The following is a 23,025-nucleotide window of genomic DNA, read 5'->3' as shown; positions in this document are numbered from 1 at the left end:
GGCGATCATGCCTTCTATTGCAGCTGAGACCTTCAAGATTGAGCCCGCATTGATTAACATGATCGAGAGACGCCAGTACGGTGGGGAACCAGGTGAAGATCCGAATCTTCACATTCAGTCCTTTATCCAATATTGCTCCACCATCAAGCAAAAGGGATTGACTCCGGAGCAGACTATGGAGATACTTTTCCCGTTCTCATTGAGTGGGAAGGCCAAGCTATGGATTAACAGTCTCAACCGCGCAGCTATGAAAATCACCGATTGGAATTCTTTGGCCCTTGCATTCTATGTTAAATATTTCCCACCTGAGAAGACAGCTCGTCTGAGGGGTCAGATATTAGGTATCTCTCAACAAGTAGATGAGAGTTTGTTCGAAGTCTGGGAGAGATTCAAGGACTTGCAAAGAGAGTGCCCACACCATGGTTTGGATGACTGGTTCCTGGTTCAGCAGTTTTACAATGGTCTGGGTAATGAGTCTAGGTGTCTTTTGGATTCAGCTGCCAGTGGGAGATTTATGCAACTGGAGGTGCCTAGAGCTTTGGAGGTGATTGAGGAGATGGCCATCCATAGTGCCCAATATGGGAATCCTAGAGGTTTTGCCGACCGAGGTGTTAAGCATGAGATGAATTCTATTGAACAGCTTACTGCTCAGCTAACTGCCCTACATCACAAGCTCGACAATATACAGATCGCATCTTCCCAATCCACCCAACATGCTAGTGTCGCTGCAATGAGTGCCCAATCTGCTAATGTCTGTAATAGTTGTGGGATGCAAGGCCATTATGCACAGGTATGCCGGAGCTCCATCGAACAATGCAATGCATTCCAGTCCTACAAGCAGAACAATCCGTATTCCAACTCATACAATGAGGGGTATAAAAACAACCCCTATTATCATATAGGAGTACTAATGTTCAGAACCCCCACCAGATTCAACACCCTCCACCACCACAACAACCCTACCAACCGCGGAGTAACTACAACTCGCAACCTAGTGGATCACCTGGCTTACCACCACAACCTCAACCCACACAACCTGATCCCATGCTTGTAGAGATGAGGAATATGATGCTGGAATTGCAGAGATCTCTAAGCGAAAAGGATGCCAAAATCGATGCCCTCACTGCTCATAACAAGATCATGGATAAACAGTTGGCACAAATGGCTACCGCTCTTGCAGAGAGACCCAAAGGTCAACTCCCTTCACAGCCTGTGACCAGAGAGTCTGTAAATGCTGTCACTCTGCGGAGTGGATATGAATATGATGGGCCACCTATGACTATAGAGGAAGGGGTTGAAGTATCTGTTAGTGGTGCTGTGCCAGGAGAAAGTGAGAAGGTGGTCAAGGATAAGGAAGCTGACACAGGGGTTGAGAAGAAAGTTGAGATACAAGTTCCACCTATCAAACTTCCCTTCCCTCATCGTCAGCTAAAGAACAAGCTAGACAAGCAGTTTGGTAAGTTCTTAGAAGTGGTAAAGAATCTGCAGGTAACAGTCCCTTTCACTGAATTAATTACTCAAGTACCTGCATATGCTAAATACATGAAAGACATCTTGACTAGGAAGAGAGCATTTAGTGAGGTGGAGACTGTTGCATTTACTGAGGAGTGCAGTGCCTTACTACAAAATAAGTCTCCACCCAAGTTGAAGGACCCCGGGAGTTTCTCTATCCCGTGTAATATTGGCAACCTTTTTATTGACAAAGCCTTATGTGATTTAGGTGCCAGTGTTAGTGTCATGCCCCTGTCTGTATGTACTAAGTTGAACATGGGTGATTTAAAAGTTACCAACATAACTCTGCAAATGGCCGATAGATCTGTAAAATACCCCCTAGGTGTCTTAGAAGATGTGCCTGTTAGAGTAGGTAAATTCTTTATTCCTGTTGATTTTGTTGTTTTAGACATGGAAGAGGATAGGCAAATTCCTATTATTTTAGGTCGGCCTTTCTTACACACTGCAGGGGCAATCATAGATGTCAAAAATGGCAAGCTGACCTTAAATGTGGGGGATGATAAGGTTACTTTCAATTTAACCCATGTTGCTAAGAACCCTATGGTAGAAGAGTCATGTTTTGGAGTCAATGTTTCTAATGATTATTTTAATACCGAATTGACTCATACTAACTCTAATAACTCCTCGGAAAAAGCACATGTTTCAAATTATCTTGCAGGTGGAGGTGATCGGAGTATGCACTCTTCGGCATGGGTTCGAAAGAAGGGACGGATTGATGATGCCACGACCCAAAGGGCCGAAAGTTCTGTAAACGGTGGACATCGTATTCGTGATCGGGGTCGTGATCTGTCACTTCCCGCACCACACAGCTCATCCAAGGTAATCGATGTGACACCAGATGGCACCATCTTTGGTGCCCCCATTCGATGAGCTGTCGTGGCTCTCATCCCTTTCATGTCCATTGTCTGCGCATAAACGGAGATTGTGTAATAGGGACATTACATCAATCTCATAGGGGATGAGTATTTCATTATCCATTTATTGCCTTAGTAGTATAAGTTTGATTGTTGATTCTAATTTTTGTGTGTTTAGTTAGTATTTTCCATTGCCTACGTGTGTTTAAGTATTGTTTTTAGTGTTAGTGAGGCGAGAAGAGGGCATTACGCTGTTTGGGTGTTTCTTAATGTGCAGGCCTAAAGCCCCAAGTTCGAGAAAGTGAAATAAAGCTCAAGGCCAAGCACGCTGCAAATCGCCCGATGCTGATCGGGCGAGGTGCGCCCGATCGGGCGCGCACTGATGATTTTCATGCAGCTTATTTCTGCCCGATCGGGCGCAGCATGCCCGATCGGGCGGACTGGCGAGTGGAACGCCCGAGTCGGGCGTTTGTTTGCCCGATCGAGCGCAAAAGACGAGTGGAAGGCCCGATCGGGCGAAATTATTTTGCCCGATCGGGCGGTTGATGATAATTTTCGTGGAAAAGTCAAGGATGATTCTGGGCAGGAAAAAGTCAAGAAAATGAGCTTTCGCAAATCGCCCGATCCGGATCGGGCGAGGTGCGCCCGATCGGGCGCGCACGCATGCAAAGAAAAGGATCACATCCCGCCCGATCGGGCGGAAAGTCGCCCGATCGGGCGAGACGCGATTTCAGCGATAAACTCACGGTTTCCCCAATCTTTCTTCACTTCCTCTTCGTCTTCAACCTAACTTTCTCTCACTCCTCCATTAAACCCCAACTTCCAAAAACTTCAAACCACCATATCTCCCTCAAATCTCCACCAAATTCAACAATTCTTTCATCAAAATCATCCTCTCATCATCCTCTACAACCTACACCTAACCGATTTAAGTTTTCTCTCATCCCCACAAAATCCCCAAATTCACCCAAAAAGCTCAAAAAACTCAAAAATTCAGATTTTTCATCAATGGCAAATAGACCACAAAGAAAATGCACGAGGGTACCAAGAAATCAACATGAGGCTTCCACAAGCCGAGCTCGGGAACCGACACCACCACCTCCACCACCGCAATTCGAGCCCGACACGGATTTTCCGGATGTCATCTTTATTACGGAGGAGCAACGAGCACGATTCATGCACCTCAAATTGAGGGAGGTAATCCCTACTCGCTTTATATGTCAAAAATCATTGCATGATATGGGAATTGAGCGTGATGTAAAACGTGTTTTTGTTGGTGTTGGTATGAGTAGCATGTATGGTATGCTCCGTCTCACATTTAGGCGGTTGACTCTAGAATTCTTGAGTAGTTTTAATGTTCGTAGGGATGGTTATCGAACCGTGTCATCGGTTCAATTTCGTGTGATGAACCGGACCTACACCATGAGCTTATCTGATTTTGGTAGGATTTTTGGATTGTCTACCACATATAGTAGGAAACCCAAGGAGACTCACAATAACTGCACCATGTGGGGAAAGCTTACGGGTAATGCGAATCCCGGGAGTATGCAACATTTGCATGCTTCCAAGATTCAACACCCGGTACCCATTGTCTTCTACAGGTTTCTTGGTTTTACGATCTTTGGTAGGGATGAGACCCAGAATATTAGGAGTACGGAGCTAGAGATCTTAGGTGGCTACGTTTCCGAAGGAGAGGAGAGCTACAAAATGAACCTTGCACATCACATGGCCTCTCAATTTTACTCCATAGCCACATCCACACATAATACCAAGATTACCATTGGTGGGTTGATCACCCACATAGCCATGGCCACGGCCAATTTTACTGAGGCTAACCAGATTCCAGTTCTGGGTAGCAACTTGCTTGATTTGGCTTATTTTGCTGGACTCCGTAGGCTACAGGGGGAGCATGAGTTATTTAGGCCGGGAGCCATGTACTGGATGTTCGAGGGAAACAGGCTTTTCACCTTGCCCGACCCTCAGGGCCGCACTAGTTTCAGACCCGGTCAGGCTCATTATCTATTTGTTGGATTTGAGCAAGAGCCTCAGCCTGACCCCCAGCCTCAGCCTGACCCTCAGCCAGAGCCCCATCAGTACCAGCCAGAGCCTCGCACCTACTTCAGGAGGGGGCGTCGAGACACGGGGAGGCCCCAGAGTGGCCCAGTAGTTCATGAGGATCAGGGGTCCATTGATGAGAGGTTGAGCAGACTTGAGCTCGGGTTCCGGGAGTTCGCAGCTGATCACCAGAGGACCATGTTCCCATTTTATGATCAGTATGCCAGGCAGGGCTATATTGCCCCAGATTACGAGCACCCTACCTGGTTTACCTATCCCGCGGAGGGATACGGAACTCCGGGTTCTATGGGCACCTTCACGCCCACCCAGTACGGAGGGTGGGGAGCGGGTCCTAGTGGGCATGCTGGCCGAGATGATGGTGATGATGATGGTGATGATGGCCAAGGCCATCAGTGATGCCGAGATGATGTTGATGATGAGGTTCGATACCCTTGAGCCAATGAGGGCATTGTCTGATTTGGTTTGGGGGGGGGTTTCACACCACTTGTACATTGTAGGTATGTCTTTCTTTTATTATTGCATTTCTTTATTTTGGTGTGTTTATTTTGGTGTGTTTAATGCTTTCTAGATTAGTTTATTGCTTTGAAAAAAAAAAATACAAAAATATGTTCCGATGAATACAAAACCATGCTTCCCTGTGCCCCTTGATTGTAAACTGTTTTGATTCTTGGTTTTTGATGACGAGCATTGTTGATTTGTTAACCATGATTTGAGATCCGATTACTTTGATGCCTTGACATGAGTCAACTCTGACCAACTACTTGTGGACTTGGTGCTTGACTAGTTGACTTGGTTAGGATGTGTGATAGCTTCCTGGTGTGCCATTGATTTTGAGTATTGGTTTGCAACTATTAGTAATGTTTTATGACTCATATACATGCACATTGTGGAGGACGAAGGCATTTTTCTATTTAGTTAGCCTTCAGATGAAATTAGATACGTTTGTTCCCTCTTTTTCTACCCATGTTGTGCCTGTGCCATTTATTCGGTGACTAACCACATTACAAGCCCGTAAATTCCCCATTGGTTACTAGTCCTAAGCCTAGCTTGGGGGAGCTAATAGTAGTGAGGTGAGGGAGTTGCAGTGTGGTACATTTTGAGCATATTGAGTATTGAAAAGGGAAATTCTTCTTATCATGATTGTTGTTGAAAAAAATGAAATGAAAGAATGAATGAGATGAGGAGAATAAAAGAAAAAAAAAAATTCGTGTGAAGGTTCCAAAAAAAAAAAAAAAAAAAAAAAAAAAAAATAAAAATAAAGAAGAGATTGAGCAAGAAAAAAAAAATTAAGAAGGAAAAATCGTTATTCTCAAGAAAATTCAAAGCATTGTTTCACTCAAGTATTGTAATTTCTTATCTTTATGAGTGATTGATTTTAATTGTGAAAGAAAGGCAAGAAAGTATAGTGTGGTTTGTTTGTTGTTTCATCATGTGTTGAGTGGGAAGTTGTGGTTGCGGTCATCATTTGTGGTTGACCATGGTTTTGCTAGGATTTATGCTCCCCAAAGCCAAGGCTTTAAGCTCACATTTTACCCAAATTTACCGCACCCTTACCTAAGCCTAACATTACAAGCTTGAAAGACCTTCCGACCTTTGTGCATAGAGTTGTATTAATGTGAAAGTAGTTGTTTATCAATGCAAGTTATGACATGACACATTTCGAGTCGACTATTAGGTTGAGTGTATGTTTTTCTAGACACACGAGTGTTGTGAGTTTGGGAGGGCATTGTTCACTTATATGTTGGGAGGAGAGCGAACGGGTACATCTTTTATCCGCCACATAAATGAGTGATGAGTATGTGAGCACTAGTCTTGAATTCCAATGTGCATTTTTGGTTCGCTTTGCGTGACGATTGTTAAGGCGGATTAGCGGTTGGATGGATTTGATTGGTTGACATTGATGCATGCTTGTTGGATTTTGCCTTGAATCGTATCCATTGTTTTAAGATGTGTTTGGGGTGAAGTTGATTTATGTATTCATCGATGATTTCTTTGCTTAGGGACAAGCAAAGATCTAGCTTGGGGGAGTTTGATATATGCGTTTTATATAGAGTTTTTTACCCCCGTCCCTTAGTAATTTTATGTATCAAACGTGCTCTTAGGAGCCGTTTCTAGTACTAATGTGTGTTATTGAGTGTGCCTTGAGTTTCAGGTTTGATTATGAGAAATTGGTCGTTTTAGACCCGTTTCATTGTTGATCAAGGCCACTATATGAGTCCGAGAAGTTCGGGACCTCCATCGTCGACTTTCGGGAGCCTTAGATGCTTATGGTTGAGCCCCGAGAGTTAGACTTGGTGATACGGGCGACATACCTTGAAGATTGCAAATCGCCCTGGAAGATGAGGGCGAAATGCAACCATCGGGCGGAAGTATAAGCAAGCCAAGTTCATCAACGCGCGCCCGATCGGGCGCAGCTCGCCCGATCCGGATCGGGCGGTCAATCTGGAGGCTTTATGGAGATTTCGCAATCCGCCCGATCGGGCGGATTTTGGCCCGATCGGGCCGACTATCGAGTGATTCGCCCGATCGGGCGAAGCGTCGCCCGATCGGGCGACGCCAACCTCCAGCAGTTTTTCGCGTTTTTAATTCCGTTTTTAGGCCTTATTTTGGCAAAACTATATAAGAAAACTTGTTTTATTTTTTTAGGATCATCTTATTTTCCAGCACTAAACCCTTAGTTTATTTTTCTAAGTTTTATTTCCTCTCTACATTAATTCAAACACTTAGTTCGATTGATATAAAAACACAAGCTTTCAATTTCCATTGTGGGAGAATTAGGTATTGTTTCTTACTTTAATTTATTCTATTGCTTTGATCATGTTTTCCATTATGTTAATCGCTTTGTTATTAGTTATCATGAGTGAGTAGTTTAATTTCTAGGGTTTAGGGGATCCATGAATGCATGATTGGGATTATATGTGGATTTGATTATTTGATTGATTGATTATAATTTCTATAGCTTATTATTATTGCTCGTCAATTCTGTTCGGCCGGACTATTTTGATTTGAGTTTGATTAACCTTAGATTATGCGCCGAGAGGTATAAATCTGATGTTTTTGGTCTGTGGCTATTAGATAGGAATTATTTCTAGTACGTAGCGAGAGCCCGCTGATTGTTCTATCCTAAGGAATTCATAAGATTCGAGAGATGCATGTTTTCCTAGTTATGATTGTTAATTAATTGTTATTGTCCGTTGTCCAATCCCGGTCTGCATTTGTGGTGAACCGCTGCCCTAGATTCCCTTAATATTGTTATATTCCATTTTGATTATTTGCCTTAGCTTAATATACAACCCAATCCAAACTCTTGTTACCAGTAGTCTAGATTAATAATTTAATAGTAGAAAGAACGCCCGTTTCCCTGTGGATACGATCCCTGCTTCCCTTGCTATATTTTTAGTTGGTGAACGTTAGGTTTATCTTTGATAGGAGTACGATTTAGCCTGTCACAAAGCACCATTGCGGATTCTACAACTGAAGCGGAGTACATTGCTGCACATGAAGCAGCAAAGGAAGCTATATGGCTAAGGAAGTTCATAAGTGAACTTGGTGTAGTCCCCTCCATTAAAGGACCAATAGCCCTGTATTGTGATAATAACGGAGCTATTGCACAGGCAAAGGAGCCTAGACACCACCAGAGAGTCAAGCATGTACTTCGTAGATTTCACCTTCTACGAGAGTTCGTTGAAAGAAAAGAAGTCGAGATAAACAAGATTGGAACTGATAACAACATATCAGATCCATTAACTAAACCTCTGCCGCAGGCGAAGCACAACTCGCACACTGCAGCTATGGGAATCAAGCATATTGGAGAATGGCTTTGATATCCCTGTTTAATGTTTTAAAGTTTTAGAGTTTAAATCTTTGTAAAACATTATTGGTTAATCATTCACAATAAATGAAGAGAATTCATTTTTCCATTTAATTTGTGGTTTATTAAATGTTGAGTCCCTTCAATTTGGCGATATATTCAAGATAGACTGTCAGGACCAGTCCTGTGACTAAGAAATGTCTATCAAGTGAACTTGAATGTCAAAGGTTGAAAATGGTCCCTAGTCGGAGTTTTCTATAAAATTGGACGCATAGAAAACGTTAGACGACTAGAATGCAAGATGACTAGTAGTTCTATTTCTTGAACTATGTGGACATGGCAATGTCATAATCATTTGCATAGATACTTACTTTGGGAAGACTAGTATCGGACAAGACCTATGAAACTTTACTGTAAGAGATGAAAATCTGTCATAAGTAAATTTCATTAAAATTATTAGACACTAAATCCTCAATACCTGAGTGATTTGAGGTTACTTGTTTGAGAACTGGTTGCTTTGACGTTGACCAACCGTCGCACCGTAAAAGGAGGCTATAAAGGCAACGCTCAGGTAATCACCTATCAAACGAAGTCTAATCTCAAGATCGCAAGATTGGGATTGTCCTCCCATAAATCGGGATGAGATGCTTAAAAGTTGTACAAGGCCACTCGGAGAGCTAGAAACTGTGAAATGCATGGCCGTGCTCGGATGAATCATAGGCTATGATTATCTGTTTATTTGATCAGTTGAACTCTGAAACCGAGGAACACCTCTGGACATAATAAGGATGACAACTCTTACCTTATGTTCAAGAGCAAGCATCGAGCGACAAAGGAATTAGGAAATGCACACTTGTCCCTAAGGACAAGTGGGAGACTGAAGGAAATAATGCCCTTGGTCCAAGTATGCATTCTATGTTAAGTCTAATAAGTGCGGTTCAGTATTAATTAACAAGTTAATAATTCAGTGAGATCAAGTGAGCTGAATGCCTGACTAGAGGCCGCTTCAGTTCAAGTGGAATTAATTATATTAATCCACAGCTTACTCTTGACTGAACCCGTAGGGTCACACAAATAGTACGTAAACGGATCAAGTATTTAATGGCATTAAATACTCCATCTATGGATATTCGGAATCGACGGATCTTGGTTTCAGTCGGAGCTGAGATCGTCGCATGCAAGAAAAGAATGCTCCGAAAACGATGATATTACCGGAAACGGAAATATGGATCGTATCGGAAATGTAAATATTATCCAAGTCGTAGATGTTGCCGGAAACGGAAACATAGTACGTATCGGAAAATATTATCGGAAATGGAAATATTGCCGGAATCGGAAATATTGCCGGAAACGGAAATATTGTCCGAATCGGAAATATTATCGGAATCGGAAAATAATTCCGAAAACGGAAATATTAAATATTTGTTCGAAACGGAAATTAATTCCGGAATCGGAAATATTAAATATTGTTCGTATCGGAAATAAATTCCGGAATCGGGAATTTAATCGGAAGCGCGTCGTACGAATTAGCATCGGACGAGACTTTCTAGACGAAGGCCCAACACGAAGCCAGGCCTACGCTCAGCAAGCCCAAGCGCCCAAAAACACGCTGCCAAGCCACGCCCGATCCAGCGCAAGGCCAGGCCCAGCAATGGCCTTGGCGCGCGAGCGGGGCTGCGACGAGTGGGCTGGCGCTGTGCGTGGGCCGCAAGGCCTGCGTGCGGTGCTAGCGTATCACTCGAAGTGTGTTACTCGAATCCTAAGGCTACCGGGATTTGTCATATGATTAAATCTAATCCTAAAAGATTTAGTTTGTTTAATTAGAGTCCTAGTAGGATTATAATTAAATAAATTAGTATCCTAATAGGATTCCAAATCCTTTTCCATAACTCTATAAATAGGTGCCTAGGGTCACATATTTACATAGAGTATTCAAGTATTCAAAGTGATTTTTGAGAGAAAAAATTCAGTCATACAATTGCCTATAAAGTGCCGAAAATTCTAAGTACCTTAAGGGCGATCCTAGTTGGTCAAGCTTAAGGCGGATCCGGACGTGCTGTGGACTATCTACGGAGGGACGACACTTGGAGTCCTAAAGACTTGTTCTTGTTCGGTTCGGGCGCAGCTAGGGAAGGCACGCAACAAAGAGTATGCATCTAAACTATGCTAAATGATTATGTGTAAATAATATGCTTTCCTGGCTTTATGGTTTTTCCGCATGATTTATGAATTGTCATATGTATCATAACCCAACAAGGCTCACATTCAAAGTAAACAAAAACATTCGTTGAGTGTTTATTTGAATGAAATGGTCATTTAAGGGTTGAGTCATATGATTGATTAATAAACAAACAAATCTCTTGACACTCAAACTTCATAAGGTTCAAATCAAATATTTTGATTTGTGTTCCACATATCTTTGGCAATGTCATACGACCATATCAACAAGAAAACATTATAAGATTCCATGGCATGGATTTTTGAAAATTGACTAATTTAAGACACATAGGTCTTTCTTGCTGAACATGACATCGAAATGGACTATTGTTAGAAGAGTCTAGACAATTATGTTCATGGGCCAAAGATGGATTTCACAAGGACTTGAGAAAATATGGCTATATTTACTCAAAGTGAAATATGTGAAATGCTTCAATGCGATTCACATAAAGGGTATAAAATCAACTTGGCAAGAATTCTGGAACATCTAGGCTGGGTCAAGGTGATGATTGCATGAGCCAAGAATGATTATCAAGATTGTTTATATGGCATTATAACAATCAAAGATCCATAAGAATATGGTATGTCCAAATGGAGGAATCGAAATCTATTCGATTAATGATAATCACGACTACTTTCCTATATAGTTTCTAAATGATACTCTCAAGTGACTATCACACTAAACAAAGTTGTCAAAGCTAAGGATAAGATGTCACAAGGATTGAACTTCGGTTCAGTACATCTTTTCAGTATATATATCGAGGGTTGTCAAACCCAGTGGGAGTTGGTGTTTACATCAAACAAACTCAAGAATAGATATATGTTTCTTTATGAGCGACTCATAGAAACTAAAGACATTTATTCTAGCACAAATCAGAGAACATATGGTTGTTTCTCTAGATAATGTCTTTTAGGAAACCATCATATTTCCAAAAAGGCAAGTGGGAGAAAAATGACCTCAAAGTGACCTCAAAAGAATTTCGAGTCAAGCAACAAAAAAATGTAGGATACATAGGAGTCTTTGGAAAAGCTCCATACTTAGAAGCCTTTGGAAGAGCTTCAGGAAGACTTTGGAAGTGCTTCAAGAGAATCCTAATATTCATAGGACTTGAGTAATGTCTTTATAAACAGTAAAGTTTGATGTTCAATACCTAGGTAAACCGTATAAGGAATAGAATTCAACCAAGATAGATACATAGATATCTTGAGGATTAAAACTATGAAGACTTTGAAAGTGCTTCAAAAACATACGAGTTACAGGTTAGCTACGACGAATTAAAAATTCCCAAGCATGGTTTGAGGCCATAAGAAACATTATAATGGTTCTAGGCCATATAAAATGGTTTGAGGCCATTAAATCCGATATATCTTCATCTTAAGAATCAAGTCTTTGATTTGGTTGATTTGCATAAAGGGTTCACTCCCATTGGTTGCAAACATGTTTTCAAAACATACAAAGATGATATTGTATACACATACAAAAGCAAAGCTAGATTGGTGGTTAAAAATTATAAACGACTTCACGGAGTTGATAATTAATGTTGAAATCTTTTTCACCAAGTCGGCATGCTTGAACTATTTTGGATAAATCTAGAAGTCATTTCATATGGCAATATGGCAATAGGAAAGCGAAACACCTTCCTCAATTGGACTTGTAGAAAAGAATTGTGTACATCACACAATGTAAAAGTTTTGGATGCTAGATAAAAGAGCAAGCTTAAGAAATCTATTCGTAGATTAAAGCATGCAAGTGGGAATTTATTTTTAAACAAGGCTATTGAGAAATCATAGCTTTATGAAATTATGGATCATCTTGTAGATGAGGAGTTTAGTGGGAGCTAAGTCCAGTTTATTGGTTCTATATATATATGAGAAACATATCTCTTTATTGAAAATGACATTCAAATTCTAAATGCTTAGATTTGAAAGTATTTGTCAATATTAGAACCATGGAGAAACTTAGAACATATTGGGTTAAAGATCTATTGGATAAGATCTAAAGCGTTGTTTGGATTTTGTAAAAGTAATTACTAAATCAAACACAATTGAGAGACTCAAAAGAGACTCTCAACCCATATGAGTAAATCTAAGTAATGAATGTTATAACTAAAGTGTAAAGCTAGGCTGTTATTACTAAAGTTAAACATGAAGGACTTGAAGAAGGACCTTCACTTTATATCACATGGCAATGCCAATATTTTAGCAAAATTCGGTATCTCGTAATACTGAATAAGCTAAAGTTACATGGATAGATTTTAAAATGCGAATGGTTTTTGCATTACAATCAATCATGTACAGTGTGATATATAGATCGCCAAGATAACTCATAAATGTTGGATTATGACGAGTTTATACCAATCTCTATTGATCTAGATCAAAGATCATTAGAATAATATCAAGAACATCCAATACATTTGGACATGTAGGATGAGCACTTGATAAGAGGAAGTGAAGATGAACTAAAGTTTTGATGCTACATGCATAGCCTAATTTAAATAAAAACCATTAACTAAACTTAAAATATTTATAGTTGTGAGGGGGTCGAAAAAGCACGAGGCTAATGCGTGACCTCGTCCCTCGTGGGTGTGACGCTTCTTTTTTGTCAAATCAAGTGTAATTGGATTTCCTGTGGGTTTACACCCAATTGACTAGTAATATAGGAGTCGCCATTCAGTTTTTAACGACAATGAGAAAAACTGACAAAACCCGGTTATCGTGACATAAAGGGAGTGCAATTATGTTTGACCACGACGGCCGTAGGTTCCCTTGTGATCCCTGGTGGTGGGTATCGCTCAACGTACACCCGCAGGGTAGAGATTGAGGGTTCGGGGGACTGTAACTACCGAGAGGAGTACTCGCTCTTCGATAACTCCAGAGGCAGGATATCCTTACTAGCTCATCATAAATAATTGAAGGGACATGCGTTAACTATTAAACTAATCTGAGTTGATTTTATCAATATGCAACATATAATACTAGATCGAACGCGATTATCTGACTTAGATTGTTTTAAGGGACCTAGCATGATAATCCAATTTCCCAAAAATATCATATTTATTAAGCGTGATCGAACAATCAGATTTTAGTTAGTTTAACAGTTCATAAAAGGGCGAGGAAAGCAATTAAACCATGGAAAAGGGAAACATTACGACGCACCCTCGAGAGGTGCGTCACGGTTCTCAGAAAACTAACCACTTTGACTTTGCTATTTCTCATTTTTATTTAACGAATCTCAAATTATGGGACGGGATACGTTCTGTTCGATTTATGGATCGATTGCGACAGAACGCGTGATCACTTTTACAGCGTGAGGCTTAGGCTTAGGGGTTTAGAGTCAATACTCAGAATATAATTGTGTGTTGTGTGTTCTTTTCACGTCGAACTTAAGGCCCTATTTATAGAAAAGAGTTCGTGGAAAGATAGAATTGCAGAACTCTAATCCACGAGGAATTAGGAAAAAACACGTACCAGGTATTTTCAGCGCCCAGGCCTGGGCGCAGAAGATTTCGGCTCCCAGAGCCAGGCGTTGAAAATAGGGTCTGGGCTGTTTTTCTTAGTCAGATTCGGATTCCTAGAATCCGGAGTATTTGAGATTTAATTGAGTCCTTTAGCGCGTATTAACCTTGTGACGGGATGCATCTGGGCCCGTTACGAACTCTAGGCTCGTTAGGATTTAAATTAATACGTGACTCTTACTTTCGAATCATATTAGGAATAGGATTCTCTCGCAATTTCTATCTCATTTAGGATTTATGTTGGAGTGCAACACCTAATTCTGTCAGGTTTCTATCTTTTATGACTTGCCACTTTTAACAACTACCCATTACGGCAGTTACTATTTTTAGCAGGTTTCCATAAATAGCAGGTTTCTATAAATAGCAGGTTTCGGGTGAAATGAAAAGGGGTAGTGAGATTCGTTATTTTATAGGAGATGCGTTGTCAAGTGGAGATTTACGTTTTCATCATCGAACCTTCCCTTTCGGGAATGGGGACAAAAGTAGGTGTCTACAATAGTCTAGACTAATTAAATAATTAGAGTTTAAAGCAATGTCAGTAAATAAACTTTCTCATTCAACCCTTAAAATATTACTTGACCTGCAAGTCACCTCTACAAACTTGTTATTGATAATCTACTCCCCAACAATGAAAGTGCAATTTATGGATCATCATAAGGTCATTATGGCAAAGGCTATGACCAAAACAAATTAGCAAAGCTGAGTGCAATAAGCTAGAACAAATCCTAAACTAACATACTTCATTCCAACAATAATAATAATTATAACCACATGTAAAATCTAATTAATAAACATTTAATCATGAAAACAATACTCGACTCGAGACACGACTCTTGACTCATAGATTAATTAGATAAGCATCCAACGGTTCAGAAAAGAAATGTCCATTGGACGGGTGTTGGGAGCCCACCAACACGAAAAGAATAAAAGTAACCTATGTCAGACCATACTAACAGAATTCCAGCGCATAAATGAAGTGAAACAACATCTTGTATCACTAGTAGGAGTACAACCCCTTGGCGTGATACTCCCCCATTGTTCATACTCAAGGTATCTATATACGTTCCAAGAGTTTTGAAGCTTATTCAGATTGCACTTTACATTTATTAATATTTTATTTAAAAGACTACTGAGATAATACCAAATAAGGCATCATATAATCGAACAATCAAACAATGCTTCTTTTAGAATGATTAGGACTTGTGATCAATACATTCAAGACTCAAGTGAAATAACTCCATTGTTACCTCTCAACATGATGTTGAGTCCACGACATGCCTGTTAACATGCGCGTTGTGCACTAGGCATAAAAGTTATTCCTAATTCAATTCACCTTGACTCTTTAATGTATACCCTAAAAAGGGAAAACCGATCCTTTAATTTTTGGAAAAAGGGAAAACCGATCCTTTAATTTTTGGAAAAAGGGAAAACCGATCCTTTAATTTTTGGAAAAAGGGAAAACCGATCCTTTAATTTTTGGAAAAAGGGAAAACCGATCCTTTAATTTTTGGAAAAAGGGAAAATCGATCCTTTAATTTTTGGAAAAAGGAAAAACCGATCCTTTAATTTTTGGAAAAAGGGAAAACCGAAAAAGTTATCGCTGCAGCGACTAAGGACCTACGCGGCTTGTGACGTAGACCCCGCCGGCTAAAGATGGCGAGCCCGTCCGCTAAGGGTGGACGCCCCGTCCGAAAAAGTGGACGAATCTTGTTTTTGAAATTTGAAAATAAGGACCTACGCGGCTTGTGACGTAGACCCCGCCGGCTAAAGATGGCGAACCTGTCCGCTAAGGGTGGACACCCCGTCCGAAAAAGTGGACGAATCTTGTTTTTGAAATTTGAAAATAAGGACCTACGCGGCTTGTGACGTAGACCCTGTAGGCTAAAGATGGCGAACCTGTTTTATTTTGAACTTTGAAAATTTCATTTTTGGAAAACTGAGGACCTGCGCGGCTAGTGACGCAGACCCCGCCCGCTGAAGGTGGGCGAGCCCTGTCCGCTAAGGGTGGACATCCCTGAATTCGTTTTTTCGATTTGGGAACTCGCGTGGTTTGTGACGCGATCTTCCGAACTGAAGATGGTCAAGTTCCTATTTTTTTTTGTTCTTTGTGATTTCTTTTGAGAATTTCTTTTTATTCATTCTTGCAAGAGCGAATTCTTTCGAGGGATGCTCGAATTTAGTTGTAACCTGAACGTGGGCTGACAACGTGTTCAGACGGACCTTTGTCTTGCGACCGTCCGCTTTCGTGGTTTTGAGCTAGTCTTTATGGCTCGATTTTTGCCACTACTTGGTCTTTGATCAGAGGACCATGTACAAATGTCAATGACGACCCTTTTCTGAGGTCGAACTTGTTCTTTTGAGATCATCCAAACATGGGGCGGCGTATAGCCCAGCCCGGGAATGTGATTTTGATTGCGCGCTCTCTGTTGGAGTATACTTTTCGCGAGCCCCCAAGCACTCGGGCTTTGGTGGTCATTTTTTGCATGCTTCATAACGTCTTTTAATAATGTTTGGGGTCGAGCTCGTATGTGCGAGCGACCTTTCATAGTGGTGTGCTACTTTGGCGAAGTCACGGGGTGCGACTTCAGTCTTCGGGCGACAAGGTTTAATATCATTCGGTTTAGCTTGGCCCGATTTAATCCTTTGACAGACAAACATTTTTTATTTGAGAAACCAACGACTTAACAACGTTTTTTGGTGTTTCGAAGAATGACCTTGATATTTCATATTTGTTTTGAAAAGTGTACATATATGTTTCTTGAGACAAGTCTAAGTTTCGACCAAGTTTTACCATTCATTTTTGCTAATTGGGAGCTTAAAGGTGCTTTTGGGCTTGATCTTAATTGTACATAGGGCCTCGTGTCTAGCAACATGGTTTTAAGTCTTTTCCTGCTCCGCGTTTTGTGAAATCTGGGCCTTGGGCTGCATTTTCGGCGCCCAGCTTCGGGCGCTGAAAGTCCTTTCCTGGAGAATTTTGACTTTCGGATTTCTTAACGCGTTTCCGAATGGGATCAGGATGTCACTTGATGCGTTCAGCTATATATAGGGGCTAGATACGTCCCTATTTTCCATCACTCTCAATTTCCTTCTTTCTTTGCTGTGTTTTAATTACTCCTTGCTTTTGTCATGTCGATTCCCACTTTCTCACTCCAACGGGCTGTTAGGCGTTGGCTACGGGCCCTTAATCCTACAGAAAAGGCTTTGTTGAAAGAATACCACTTAGAGGCACTTTTAGGCTTACAACAAATTAACATTGACTATAATTTTCTGCACGCAGCCCTAAGCTTTTGGGATTCCGATCATCATGTTTTTGTCTTTCGGGGCAACGAAATATGTCCTTTGCTAGATGAATTTGCTGCGATCCTTGGTTATCCTACTAATGCTACCCCTGCCACTCCTGGCACTATTGAAGAGAGTAAAACAACCATAGGGGCTTTCCTAGGACTAGATGCTAATATGCTTGCTGAAGTTGTTGTAGGTGATGAGGTTAATTTGGAAAAACTTGTAAAACATCACTTTAGGCCTAGTAAGAATATGACCGAACAAAATTGAATATTCGAGCCCTTGTATTTTGCTTGTTGAATCATTATTTGCTGTCGAATAACAATGGTGAGTTCGGTGACATAAGGTTGATCCCCTTGATTAGCCAGATGGAAAGTTGCTATTCTATTATGCCGTTGGTTGTTGCCGAGACTTTGCTGAGTGCGGATGAGCTGAAGAAGGATGCCAAATCTGAATATTTTAAGGGAAGCCCCCTATTACTGCAGGTAATCGATTTTTTTTTTCTTGCGCACGTACACATTTTTTGCATACACATTTTTTATTCGTCCCGCCTTGGGGCTGAGTTTCAGCGCCCAGGGCTGGGCGCTGAAATTTTCGGCGCCTGGTCCTGGGCGTTGAAACTGCGCCCTAGGAACCGTTTTCTTTTTATTATTATTTTTTGATCGTACCCGTTTTTTGCAGATTTGGCTCGTGGAACGGCTTAGACTCTTGGAAGCTCCTGCCGATCCTAAACATTATCGCCCTATAGCCTTGGGTAACCGAAAATACTTGCACCAAGGCCAGGACGAGGCCGAATGGGCCTCCTTTTTTACTTACGGCATTTGTTCTATTAAGTGGGTGGTACCATGGTGGGGTTTGACTACTATAACGGGGGGTTCTGATGTATCGGTTTATGTTTCTTTGTTGGGGCTATCTCGGCCCATTTATATTTTCCCTTACCGAGTCATGCGTCAATACGGTTTAAGGCAGACTATCCCCTTTTCTGATACGGTACCACCTAAGGTAGCGGCCTTTTCACAAGCACGGGTTCTAGCGTGGGCTAAGTATTATGATGGTCTCCCGCGTTGGGCCGTAGCTACAAATGGCTTTGTGGGTCTTTCCGAAAACTACAAGTTGTGGATGAGCTCCGATGATAAAGCTGTGAGGACCGAGGCTCGAAATGGGGAGCCGGCTGAGCTTTTGATACCTCGTATTCGTGTTAAGTATGAGGGTCCTGATTCTGCCAAACCTCGTACCCATGGTATTAAGACTGTGAAAGCTCGTCCTGATCGAAAGCGAAAGGAAGTTCCTCCCCGTTCCAGTTTCAGGCCTAAAAAGATGCCTAACATGAAGGGGCCTGCTGTTGTTAAAAGAAATGCAAGCTCTCGCGGAGATCGTCGCCGGAACAACGTATGGGTTAGGAAGGCTCAGCCGCCTGTAGAAACAGTGACTAGTCTAGTTGATGATAATAATCCTTCTCCCACCATTGTCTGTGCCCTTGAGGCTGAGCGGGCTATAACTGAGAATGTTTCTGAAGCCCTGGCATCTTTGGAAGTTAGTTTCCAGGAGCCGGTTCTTATGGAGATTGATATTGGGGCACCGCAGAAGACTGTGGGGGTGTATCCTGCGAACACTGCCCTCTACAAGACTTTATTTGATGATCCGGAAGTACTAGAGTAGTGTAGTTCTTGCTAGGGTGTAGGTGCCCTTTATTTATTTCAGTTGTGTTTGTTTTTTCATTTCTTAGCACTTTGTTTTCCTTCTTATTATTTTTTAATAAAGGCGTATTCTATTTTTCATTTTTTTGTTTCTCCCTCTTTTTTTTATATTTTTATATGTATAACACTTTTTGCACAATTTATATATGTTTTTTTTATTGGACCGAATCCTTGGCAAGGATTGCCTACGTATCTTGTCGGAATCAGGTCGCGCGTAGTTCTAGCTAGAATAAGTTCTAGGATGCCGGATTTTAATAGATATGCCTTGAGGTGGTAGCATATTACTTAATCGGTCAAATGAGTGAAGTATTATCATTATTTTCGCCTCGTCTACCGTTTTTTGTCGTAAGTATTTATGTAAAAACGAAATTTGACTTTTTTTGTATGGCTATATTTTTTGGTAAGCTTGTTTGGATACGTGCTGTACCCCCCAAGTGTTCGTTATTTTTCCGTTATGTGCGGATAAAATGACGAGCACTTCTAAAAATTAGGCAGGCAGAGAGTTTCAACGCCCAGGCTGGGGCGTCAAAGATTTCGGCGCCCAGCCCTGGGCGCTGAAAATGATCTGGGCGGTCAATTTTGACGCTTTGCTTCACGTGTTCTTGCATTTCTTTTTTGTTTTTTTTTTTTCTTTTTTTTTGTTTTAGTGCTTTGATTTTTACTCGTATTTAAAATCAATTTTGAGGCTACTTTGGAGACTTTTTTTACTGTTAGCGTGAGATACATTTTTGTCCGGATTATTTTTTTCTATTCGTGACTTGAAACAGTTTTGAGAATGGGGTTAGTGTGTGGAAGATATGAAGATTCTTGTATAGGCTTTCGGATGGGCTGAGGTGCGTGTTGATGCAGGGGGCGGTGTCTATTTTTTACGAGTTTTTTTTCTTGAGCAAACTTTGTATTGTTTGAATTTGATTTCTTTTTGATTTCTTTGGGTTGCGTGGGTTAGACCCTCATGTTTTGGTAATATGATAATGTGGTTCTCTTTTGGGGTTTTTCGATGTCACGATTCAAGGCCGAGTGGGCCTTGTTTTATTGGGCCTAGAGTGGGCCGCCTCTTTGCAAGTACGTTTGGTGCTTTTTTAGTGTTAGAAATAAAGTTTTTTAGGAGGAATATTACGCCTTTGGAAAGTAAGGAAAACACACTGAAATAAACTTGACCTATATTATATGGGGTCTTAGGACCATCTAAAGTCTTTATTATTTTTCTACCAATCTAGAGAACTACTAGGCGCTTTTTATCAAGGTGTTCTAGGTGGCTCAAGCCTTGGGTTTAGTCTCGTAAAACTTTGGTCCTTCACCGGTACTCATCTTGAATTCTATTCCTTTTGCATTGACCCACTGATATGTCTTCACCCATCCGTTCTCGATCTCTCCCAGTGTTGATGCAGGAGCGATTAACCGGGTTGGATCAAAACCTTCATCTTGTAAAGCTAGGGTAGTCATCACAGTCTCGTCCTCCATAGGCCTCGATTCGTTAAACAATGTCCATAAAGCCTGGTTGTCCAATAGTTCTGCTGTTTTGGTCTTGGTGAGGTGAGGTGCCTCATCCAAAGTATGACAATCATGGGAAATTTCAGATCTGGGCCAAGTCTCAGTAAAGAGGTCCTGGCCCGATATTTGATACAGGTAGACATCTTCAGCATTATCATCCCACACACTGCACACTTCTCTCTCGATTTGATCCATAGGGACCACAGCGAGTGGTGCACCTTGAGGTGTTACACCGTAGGGTCGAAGTTCTCATTTTCTCGTAGGTCGAGAGAGATGTGACAAGAGTCGAGTGGGCTCTTGTTGTTGTTGGGTTTGCCAACGTTGGGAAGAGGTGTTATTTCATCCTCTATCATATCCTGGATTGTGTTTTTTAGATTCCAACAGTTTTCAGTATCATGCCCATTCCCTTGATGGAACTCGCAGCGAGCGCCCTCGACCCAGTACTTATTTTTGACTGGAGGGTCGGGTGTGGGGCCTATGGGCCTTAGTTTTCCCTGATTGGTTAGTCTTTGGAAAGCTTGTACTAGAGTCGACCCGAGTGGGGCAAACTTTCGACTTCGGGTCCACCTTCCCGGGCTCCTTCGGGTTACAGCATGGACCTTTTGGGCTTGGGGCATGGGGCCCCTGCGGTAGGTGCTACTCTTGTATGCAGGTTTGCTTTGTACTATTTTTGTGGGGTCATCCTCGATCTTTATTCCCATATCATAAATTCTCTTGAAGGTATCAAGGCTCAAGTATCTAAGATGTTGTTTGTAAGTTGGGTCCAGATTGTCAATGAATTTTTGGGCTAATTCGGTTTCAGGAGGCCAAATGACCAGTAATACAAAATGTTTGGCTTGCGCAGCCGCTAAGGATTCGTTTTCCATTTTTAGTTGGTTCACGAGCAGGGTCATTTGGGTTATTTTGTTCTGTAGCTCTTCTATAGACATGTTTGAGGGTGCGAATCGAGTTTGGGGGAGCGGAGGTTCTTGAAATGGGGAATGACGGACGGAGCTTGGAGTCACTAAACCTGGTGTTGGCGATATATCTTCGAGACGTACTAACCTTTGATTTCCCGATCGGCACCAAGTGGCAGGACCAGTCCTATGCATAAGATAAGCTAAAGTTTAGGCCCCAAAGTTTCAAGTATTACTTATTCTAGACTTCGACTCTCTCTATTGGTTTTTCACTCTTTCTTTTATTGGTACACTTTTTAGTTCTTTCTTTGGTCATTCTTTGGATTTTCGAAACACTTGCCCGTGTGACATTCATAATTATTAGCATGTTCGGTTTTGGTGCCGAACATTGTCGTCGTAGGAGGCCTAACAACGACGCAAAGAGTTATTCTTTTTTTGAGTCTCTTTTAGAATCGAGTGCTTTTCTTACGCCCTCGTAGCAATTCTTTTTACGAACGGTTTTTTTTGTTACGTATTTTCCTTTTGCGCGGGCACCGAGGCTGCTGCGCCTGACCAGAAGGCCAAGCAGCAACTTTAGCGCCCAGTGAAGGGCGTGAGAAATTCTGGCGCCCAGCCAGGGGCGTTGAAAATGCGTCCCTGGCTGGTTCTCGTTTTCTGTTTGCGTCTACTTTGTTTATGCGACTTCGATTTAGCGTGCTTGCCTAGTAACGTCCTTACGCGTTGTGCAGCGTTTGTGGGATTCGTTACAGGCCATCCCGAGCGTTGCTTATTTTTGTGGAGATCATTCGGGTTTGCGGAACAAGTATTTCGGTATAACTCTTTGGCAAATTGGTTTATGAATGTTTGGGAAATTTTTAAGGTCGTTGGTTTTTCTAGGATAGTTTGTCACACATAATCATATATTTCGCTACACATAACTAACATTCCATCATGAGGCAATAATATCATGTCATGTAGTTTATGATAGGCTTCTATGGGTAGTTATTTGCGCCTGGCTTGGTACCGCTTCTATCGTAGATCCAACACATGCCCCGGTCGAGGTAGTGTCTTCAGCAGACGAATTTCGCTCAAGAGGCCAACCCGCAAGTGCAAGCCAAGGGGGCATGCAGGCGAGAGGGACCTAATGAGCGAGCCATTGGGTTTGGGACGGGTGTACTACTAGCGAAAGTGCCGAGTGGACAACATTCGAAGCGTATGCACCCCCCGGTTGGCGATGGGTATCCTTAGTCCCAACTCCCAAGATGAAACACCAAGGGAGCCAAGATTCGTTATGCGGTTCTGTCCGTTCACATTAATAAGATGATTTTCAGGTCGTCCCAACTTAATTGGGAAATAAACGCGGGGTAGGATCGTTTCACCCTTCGGCTATTTTGATTACCTACAAGCACGAGTATTTCCTTCACTATCCCCAGTGGAGTCGCCACTGTGAGGGGGTCGAAAAAGCACGAGGCTAATGCGTGACCTCGTCCCTCGTGGGTGTGACGCTTCTTTTTTGTCAAATCAAGTGTAATTGGATTTCCTGTGAGTTTACACCCAATTGACTAGTAATATGGGAGTCGCCATTCAGTTTTTAACGACAATGAGAAAAACTGACAAAACCCGATTATCGTGACATAAAGGGAGTGCAATTATGTTTGACCACGACGGCCGTAGGTTCCCTTGTGATCCCTGGTG

At 41.7% G+C, this 23,025-nt stretch overlaps 1 non-coding gene across 1 annotated transcript; it reads right to left on the bottom strand.

Moving 5' to 3' along the window:
* Positions 1 to 319: 319 nt before the first annotated feature.
* On the bottom strand, positions 320 to 426 carry LOC130460222 (small nucleolar RNA R71). The gene has a single exon (XR_008920159.1). It is a non-coding gene; the product is annotated as a small nucleolar RNA R71 (small nucleolar RNA).
* Positions 427 to 23,025: the final 22,599 nt, after the last annotated feature.

Source organism: Spinacia oleracea, chromosome 4 (assembly GCF_020520425.1).
Source record: "Spinacia oleracea cultivar Varoflay chromosome 4, BTI_SOV_V1, whole genome shotgun sequence".
In the NCBI taxonomy this organism is placed as follows: Eukaryota; Viridiplantae; Streptophyta; class Magnoliopsida; order Caryophyllales; family Amaranthaceae; genus Spinacia; species Spinacia oleracea.
The sequence above is the reverse complement of the archived record's forward strand: the minus strand, read 5'-3'. Positions and strand labels throughout refer to the sequence as shown.